Here is a 9662-nt window from a genome sequence, read left to right as displayed (position 1 = left end):
TATTGTTAATGAATTAAAAAAATGGAAATATATGAAATGATAGTTATGAGGTGGAAAAATATATGCCACATCTTGTATTATAAAATCTAATGCTTTAACAGTATCTTATTTTGAGAATTCAGTTTATACATAAATAATTGACCAACATGATACTTTACGTTACAACATACAATACTTTCAGCTTTAAATAAATATTCATCAAATTCTATTTGCACATGCAGCATTAGTATCTGACTTTGAGAGTTAAATCCAAACTACTATACAGCAGTTATGTGTCTTATGGTAGAGGGGTTCTGAAACCATAATGTTCCATCATCCTCAGAAGTCTCTTGATGGTGGTTTGAGTCCACGATCTGTGCAACCATCAAAATGTGAACAAAGTTAATTAAAAGATGAAACCACAATAATAAAGAACTATCAATTAAAATGGCTGTCCTTTGGCTTATACCTGTTGTGACTGCTTTCTATGGGCTTTAATTTCTGTATCAGCATATGCCACAAAATGGATTAATGTGTAAATTCTGAAATAAATGAACATAATTCACCAATACTGATAAAACAAAACAGAAACATAACTGAGTTATTTATATTTGTCCTTTCCACTGATAATAAAATCTCCTCTTGGTTTATGGAAATACCAAAATGAAGATACATTTTAACATACCCCCCAAAATAATCTTTATCAGTGATTGCTAGATTGTAACCATTGTCTGCAGGTTACCTGTGATAAAGCATTCCAAGAAACTGCATTATCAGCAGTAATGCAAAACTGAGTAGAAACATCAGTGCAATCGGATCAAGAGACAACGTTTCTGTTGAAGATTGAGTCCCATTGGGGTAGATTTTTGGGATCTTTATAGAGACCGCATCACCAATTGTTTGAAGAAAGAAAGTTGCCACTAGCCAAAGTGCATTGCAGAAGAAAAAGACAAATGTAACCTGTATTTTATAAGACAAAACAGCATGAGGGCAAATCTTTACCGTTTCAGAGCAAACAGAGTCGACTGAACTATTTTTGGCAACTGATGAATTTATGAAGCTTGCCTTATTTCGAAGTTCTCTCAGATCAGTAGCTATTTTTTCTTGTTGTTCTTTATTCTCCATAAGAGGTTCTAGATATTTGTTTTGCATTTCCACCCAGAAATTGACTTCATCCTGTAAGACAAAAAAACATATAATCAAAACATAGCGGTGAAAATATTACTTACCAACAGTGCAAACTATTATTAACTTTATTAATTAAATGATTAATTTGATAATAATGTTGCAAATAATATTTTATTTCTTACACAGACTGATCATTCAACTTCGTAAGGCCTATTCAGTATCTACTCAGTATCATAAGGTGCCATTATATTCATTTTGAATTGCTTGTGTTTTTTTTTTTTTTGTTTTTTTGTTTGTTTGTTTACTCTTAAAGTCCTGGTATCACTGACTTGCATGTTGTGCATCGCAGAGGATCATGGTTTGTGGATTCAGTTCAATTCAACAACACGCTTCTTCAATGTATGAAACAAGTAAGCAATAATGGCATGTTTAGCATTGTGTTAGGCTGCTCATTAAATGGGAAGATGTCGCTTTTTGTTGTTTACAATGTGCCCTTAGCAGTGACATAGAAGATCTTGTGTTCTACTTTATTTTTTTGTGTCAGACTGACACGTCCATCAAACTGAAAAGCAGGTAAATGCGCCCAGATGTGGGTTTTAAAAATAGTTGTAGTATTTTGATTACTCGCACACTCATCTCACTTCCCACACCACTACTTATGAGTGTGTCTTTCCTCCCTCTGCATAGAATGCTGTTTGTGCACGTCTTGCCATAGTATGTCAGAAAACCATAAGTACAGCACAACTGGTCTTTATTTTAACCACAACAAATCATCCTCAGTGTATTCAGGTTGACTTTATTAACCAGATCTTAAACTGACCCTTTCAATTATGTTTGTGTTGTGTTTTTAATAAAACTAAAAATAATAAAAATGTGACTTACCGTAGAAAGTTTGCATTCGGATTTACTCTTCAACCAAAAACCAAATTTTGGCTGCAAACGTTGAATCCAAGGTTTTCGATCTAAACCTATAACAGGTTTATTAATGATTTCATTCATTGGCTAGAATATCACAGTATTAACAATATTACATGTGAAGGTCATACTTACTTTGAGGACTGATTGAGAAGACATTTGCGCTACATTGTAAGAATACAGTATTATTAGTAACAATAATCTTGTGGTAGGTCATTTGAGAATTTTTAAACCTACAAAATAAAATAAAAAACTATAGAATAAAATGGTCAAACATAGTGGACATGTTCTTACCTTTGTATTTCCAAGGTAATTTGTGGCGTTTCAGTTTTAGTTATGGTTTCTGCTTGTAATACCTCCATGCTCGTTTCTTCTTTATATTCCAAGCATGGACATTTGCAGCATGTGGCGTTCATAAATTTCTTGAGACTGTTTACTGCAGAAGTCTTCGCCTGGACGCCGGATTCACGAGTCCCCCACGAGACATTGTTCATGTTGACAATGGAGTAAATGGCTAAAAGCAGATAGCCACTGGGAATGCAGATGAAGTATAACAATCCATAGACAACCAGTGAGAACTCCTGAGGGTGCAAAGCGGCCGTGATGAGGTACAACATGACCATGCCGATGAGAAACAGACCACTAGGGGTCAGAAAGGTATTTTGCTTCACTAAATCACCTATGAGAGTTAACATGAGGAGAGAAGTGTTTTAGGTAGAGTTGTTTTTGTCATTGGTTGTTTAAGTACAGTAATTTTATTCATTAATATTAGAGACCTCATGAAATTTGTTTGCTTTTAGTCAATGCCGAGATTTTGATTGTATGACATTGTAATGATAGTGGACTTGGTGTTTAGGGTGCCCCCTTGATCCAGCGCTAGACAAATTCAGGAAGTTGAAGGAGCTTTTAACACAGACCACCAGCTGGGCAGGGAGGTTCTGGATTCTGGAATCTGACAGAAACATGATGATGTCACCCATACTGACTCATCACAGCCTCAATGAATTTTGGAGGTGGTCTTAGGGGGCTAAATGCTTGGATGGGGCAAGCATGTGGTGCTTGATAAAACTGGTTGGCACTGTTTCACATGCTGCCCTAGGACAAGAGACTAGTGGATGGCAGGATGGCTCATCACCACCCACCCAGACTCAGGACCGTTTGAACTCATTGTACATTGTTCACCGTTTGAACTCATTGTTGAAAATGTAGCTCATTTTGGATATGCGCATAAGAAACGGTTGATGGAAAGGCCATGATGCGCCATGATGATGAAAATGTCTGTAAATGGACAAACCAGCAGGCTGAGCATGTTATAAATGAATATGTTGTTTTAGTCATTCTAAAGCGGCTTACCATTTAAGTAGTAGTGTTTTTATATTATTAATGACCTCCAGAATCAAGAGCGTCTGTGCTCCGCGTCTGACACCTTCAAATGCCACCGCACATTCACTGCATGTCAAGATTGCCATCTGAGGTGCAAGTCATTTCTTAGATGAAGAAAAGATTGACGCAGCTTCTCCTACTGCAGCAAATTCCGTTATTACTGTTGATATTTGGCGCCAGTTAATCAGGAAGTGACGATTTTGTTTGCTTTGACTCGTTGGATGGAAACGCTGCTTTATTCGCACGTCTTTTATGCGATAATCCAGTTTTGCGCATAAAGTTTATTCGCATTTTTGGATGCAAACATAACTATTGGTTTATAATAAAGTAATGTTTAGTTTACATATAAACAAATCATTACTGTTATTGTAAAGTGTTACCATTTATCATAATTTCAGTTTGCCGATGTAGTTCCTTTTTTATATACAATTTAAATATACATTTGAATGTTAAAAATGTTGTTAAAATAAAGTGGACACTACCATGCAAACGTTTTTCAAGATTGTCTTTGATGAATAGAATTATGAAAACTACGTTAATTAAAAAAACTTAATTACTTTGTTATAATGCAGAAGTATTTACTGCCTTCTTTGATACTACAGTACCTGTTTTGATCAGTTTAATTTATTCTTGCTATGTAAAAGTATTGTTTTAAGAGTGTATTCACGTTACATATTTTGAAGTCTAGTGTGTCAATAAAACCCTTCATCAAACTAAATCATGAGGTCTTTACATTTTTCAAATAGCATTTGAAACAGTCATTACCAATGATAGAGAGAATAGTTCCTGCCATGAGAAATGCATAGATAATGCTCATGAGTGCTGCAATTCTAATCTGTGTATCAGATTTCAGTTTGAAGCACAGGATGAGGTAGACAGTAGGGGGCACTATCGCCAAAGCAAGGGCAGTTTTTTCATTCATATTGAAGATGAACACAAAGCTTCCTGCAAAATAAGCAAAGCACATTTGGACAGATGTTACAGTAGAAAACAAAACTGCCTTATTGTTAATGTAACAGAGGCTAGGCTAGCTGTGCACATACACCTTAAGAGGCACACTAGCAATTGATGCTTGAGGCTATGATTTTTAACATTCTTGTTTGTGGTTCCTCTTAAGAGGTGAAAAAAAGGCTAATGCTAGAAGATGCAACCCTGTTAGACTGAAATGCTGGGTCACAGCACGATTGAAATCCCTATAGTTCTACTCTTAAGTTAGACTGTTTAGCATGCCTGCATCCCTTCAGTGGTAATGGGCCCCAGTATATGTCAAGCAAAATTGAGCAACGATTGGAAATGAAATCATTTCAAACCAAATTTGGCTAAAATGAAGTCATTGTGTTTGTTTCGACGTTTCAAAACAGCTGAATAAAGCAAATGTTTTGGGGGAGTTCATTCTAAACACATTCATCTTCATGCATCATGCAGATAGAGCCTGTTTTTTATTTAGCATCCTTGTTAGCATGCTTGCCTGTTTGAATCCCACTTGGTGCAGGGAAGTACACTAAAATAGCACAATGAATTAAATTTATTGACAAGCATAAATTTGACTACCTGATATCATGAGGCAGACAGTAGCAGGACCCAAGATTGAAGCTGCCATGCTGATAACTTGGTACAATATATAAAGTTTTGAGATAGAGCTGTTCCTCTGGGAGGTCAGTTGTCCTGAGCCCAGGAGGTCAATAGTGTTGGCCATGGTAGAAGGTCCCCAGCGCCTGCGTTGGTTGTAGAACTCTTTAAACTCTTGTGGAGCATTGGTGTAGGCATCAGATGCCGCATTATACTCCACCCTCCAGCCCTGTTGTAGCAGTAGAGTGCACAACCAGCGGTCCTCACCTGACATTACACCAAAGAGATTAGTTTAGTTCAGGTCAGAGGTGAGCAACTCTGGTCATGAAGGTTCACTATCCTTCAGAGTTTAGCTCCCTCTATAATTAAACACCCCTGTCTGTAAGAAATCCAGAAGAGGTTTTACTTTCAGGCATTTGATTAGGCAACACGGGATGGTGGCCTTACAGAACCAGAGTTACCCTCTCCTGGTTTAGCCTGAACTGATATTATTTATCAAGACGTTACCTTGATCATACTGGACGTAGTGGCTGGCTTCACTGGCTTTGGTTGTGTATCTCTTCATGACATTGTCTTCCACAAGTGCAGCTCCTCTGAAAAGACTAAAACATCCTGGGCTGCACAGCACACAACCAAATACATGCTCTGCAGTCTTTTGCAGCCAGTGGCCTACAGCGTATTCAAACTTCTGATACCACACCACTGGTCCTTCCAGCAAAAAAGAAACATTTTTAATATGTTTATGACCTGCCTAACACATTTTACTTGTAGAGGAGTGGATCTCATGGACATGGATCATGAAAAATTTTTAGGGAATGTGTCCACTGAAATGTTTTTGCACTTCAGAAACACAAGTGTAGCATTTTTATCTGTTGTTGTCTATGGAATGAGTAGCTAAGCACAGAACTCTGCATTTTTTAATTCTTTGACAGTTGGAGAAGCACAGCTTAGCCAAAGACTATAGAATACACAAGACATGTCACTCATATACTTTTGAATGGGGAAAAGTGTAACTGTCAATGTGGCGATTGAAGCCCCGCCTTCTAGCACAGGAGCCAATCAGCGATCGATATATAGTGAATAAAGCCGGCCTTCTAGTACAGGAGCTAATCAGCGATCGTCAAAGAATGACAATTCTCCGGGGGAGGTGCTCGGACCAGACGTGAGTTTCTCAGACAGTTGTTATATTAATTTATAGGTTATTCGTAATATGAAATGTAATCATAAGCTTGGCGAGTAGTTTTGGAGAATTTGATGTTTCCCCATTCAAACAGAATACCCGAGCATACTGCCCGAGAGGCGTTTCAAAGTTGGCCGCCAGACTTGCCTTAAAGGGACTTTGGTTTAGCTCACAGTTGCGTGTTAATAGAACATTGTTGTGGTTTCTGCAGCACAAAAAAAGCTTCAGTGGACATGCAGCCTTAACTTAATGTAGTTCCCATAACAGGGGTGGACACCTCTGGTCCTAGAGTGCCACTGGCTTTCAGGGTTTAGCTCCATTCCTAATCAAGTACACATGCGTATAATTTTAAAGCAAACTTTGGGCTACATTTTTAGGGATTGAGGTATACTTTACAGGACAGCGGCCTTCCAGGACCAGACATGTATACTCCTGCTCTATAACAATGTTCTATATCAACAGCATCCAATTCTGCTCTTGGAGTGCCACTTTCTCACATATTTTAGCTCCAACCCAAATTAAAACCCACTCAACCAGCCAGACAGGTGTGCTGAGGCAAGCTAGAGCTAAATTATACTGGACAGTGGCACGTGTAAGACTTTTAGACAGTCTATACAAAATAAATATCCAACCTGTGCCTGTTGGATGAATCCTGCCACAGGCTGCTCCGACCTCTGGGTAGAGTTTAAGTCTGTCAATTAACAGCATGACTGCAGAAGGCTGGAAATCAGTATCCCCATCCAGAGCCAGGACATATGTGTTCTCTCTTTCTCTCTAAAGAACATGTAATACACAGTTAGAGATTCAGAGCCTGGCTGAAACGCTAGAACTTACTACTAGTAAAGTTATCCTTCTAACCTTCAGTTTCTCTTTAAGTAATTCTGGTTCTTCACCTGCCACAAACTTTTCATAGTACTGTTTGTTGAGTCTCCAGCCAAGAATGTAATACAAGTACATTATCTGGAAACATGAATGATTGGTGAAATTCTTGGTACACAACACCTGTAGCTGATCTTTAAAGGGAAAATGTGTGATCATTTTCATGTATTAAATGTTGTTTAGTCACCATTGTGTGAACATATTTTAACAAATTTTTTAAAATGAGACCTTCACAGATGTCATATGTCAGGGGTTAGACTGTGAATGTTGCATACATTATGTGTGAATAGAAGAAAGGGCTTAAAATTCTAGCTGCATTTCACAGATTAGCCACCGGTGTTGAATCTCACCTGAGACCATCTTTTTTTGTGACGGATAAGTTGCTTGTCTTTGAGGTGAACCATCATGACATTGCCTTTTGGAAGGGTGTATTCCAGCCGACCTCCATAAGGAGTGCTTATGATCTTCTGGCTTGGTAATGGTTGCATCTTCGTGAACAAACATGGATCCTCCTCACTAAAAATGCTAATCAATTATAATTAAAAGTAGATTTATTTTTGTAACAATACCATACATTTTAAGAACACATAAAACAAAGCATTCTTACATGTAAACTTCTTTAATTACTTCCACAAGAATTTCAACGTATTCATTTGCAAGGCGCTCCCTTTGATTACTGTCGTCCTTGAAAGCATCATCAAAATAAATATGAAATTCAAACTCAACATCGCTGTGTTGTGCAGTTTTGGGCCTATATGTATCAAGTCTGGAAGCAAAACAACAAGTATAGCAATTAAAATTACATTTGGATTGTTTGGATTGTTTAACTATTTAGTCTCCACTTTCCTTCCTAATCTGTAACTGCCTCTCTGGCTATACCACTAACTGTACTCTCTCTCAAAAAAAAAAACATTACTAAAGCTTTGCTTCTTAGACTTTACACACCTGAAACTTGTCTATAGCACTTATTCACTTTTGCTCTTATAGTTGTGTAAATTGCTTCCTTGTCCTCATTTGTAAGTCGCTTTGGATAAAAGCGTCTGCTAAATGACTAAATGTAAATGTAAATGAAAATGTATTTTTACCTGAACATGGAGATGATTATCTTCATCATTTCATCGTAGGTTTCATGCCACATTGTAGCACATAGAAACACTCGGATAATTTGTGCACTGAGGAGTACAACAAATACATATTAAGTAATATAACATTAAGGAATCCAAATGAAAATGTTCTAATTATTCAGAGGCTGCTAAGCAAACTCATATGTACTACTTTGAAACTTTTAAGAGATCTTATTTGTAATTATATCACATATGTAGATATACTGTACACAAAATAAAACACTAAAGCTACAATAAATCATAATATATAAATACCAATGCATAATAAATACCAATAGGACAAAATCTCCATGTAATGAGCATACCAAAAAAAAGTTGAAACACTTACCACTTTTTCTCCTTGATTTTCTTTCTGATTTCAAAACGGGTGTTCAGCAACAAGGACTGTTCCAGAAATGCTCCTTCATACATGCGCTGCACAAACAGATCTTGGGTTCTTTCAATTCGATGGATCTTCAGGAACCAAATGTAAACTGTGCTGAGCACAAGTCCCAGCCACCAGCAGAGAGCAGAACAGCCCAAACAGATCAGTCCTTCTGTTTTCATGTTTACCACAATGTCCCTGGTTAGTAAAGTTTGTATAGCATCGGTCAGCAACAACTCCACCCATTCTACACTGGATTCACTTTTCTCTAGAGGGATTGAAGTGTTATTAGACACTGGGAAACTGACTACAAGTGGAGACAAAAACACTGCCAAAACTATGATTGAGGCAAAGTACATGGGCATAAAGAAACTACGACGCAAAGCGTGCATCTTACAAGCCACAACCACAAACCAGCGACACAAGGCTGAGGATAGAGTCTGGATGACAACCAATGCAATGACAACCGTTTCGAAGACGATTTTGACTGAATTCCAGCCTTCACCTGTTAGAGCGACATAAGCTCCAATCACAGCTGAAGTAATCAAGATTCTTGTCAAACTGGAGATGATGCACACTGCATTACGGGACTTGCCAATGTCTTTGGATATCCCCTTTAGGTGTAAACTGTTGAAAAGTGTGCTGTAGTTTTCCCACCAGTTCATAGAAACACAGATGGTCCCAAAGATGGCAAGTCCAATTGATATACAAAGAGAGCTTTTGAATACCAGATAGTTCACTGCAAACAACACATAACCCAGGACTATAAAGATGATGGATAAAACCGGGAGCATTATAAGACGCTTCCTCTCTTTGGCATGGCACTCTGCAATCACCTGGAAAACTGCAGATAGGATGCTCACACTGTTTAGGATCATCACATTAGTGACAATGTCAAAGTGTGGCATGGCTACTATTGTAAGAACTGCAGCTCCCAATGCTACCAGGATTTCAACACAAAGGACCTATAGAGGAAAGGACAGAGTCAGAAAGGTTATGGCTAAAACAATTAGGTTCTATGGTGGTACATTATGTCCACTGACCCAGAAAACCGTTTTTTTAGCTGGCATGGTTGCACTTTTGAAAATAAACTTCCATGTGCTTTTTAGCAAAAGTAGAACACTTGGCCCGACCAGAACAA

General features: G+C 37.8%; 1 pseudogene; it reads right to left on the bottom strand.

Annotated features, from left to right (window-relative positions):
- Positions 1-277: 277 nt before the first annotated feature.
- Positions 278-9591, bottom strand: LOC130245368 (chitin synthase chs-1-like; annotated as a pseudogene).
- Between the last annotated feature and the right edge of the window lie 71 nt (positions 9592-9662).

The sequence above is a fragment of the Danio aesculapii genome, chromosome 18 (genome assembly GCF_903798145.1).
Source record: "Danio aesculapii chromosome 18, fDanAes4.1, whole genome shotgun sequence".
Classification (NCBI taxonomy): Eukaryota; Metazoa; Chordata; class Actinopteri; order Cypriniformes; family Danionidae; genus Danio; species Danio aesculapii.
This window is presented reverse-complemented; position numbering and strand designations above follow the sequence as displayed.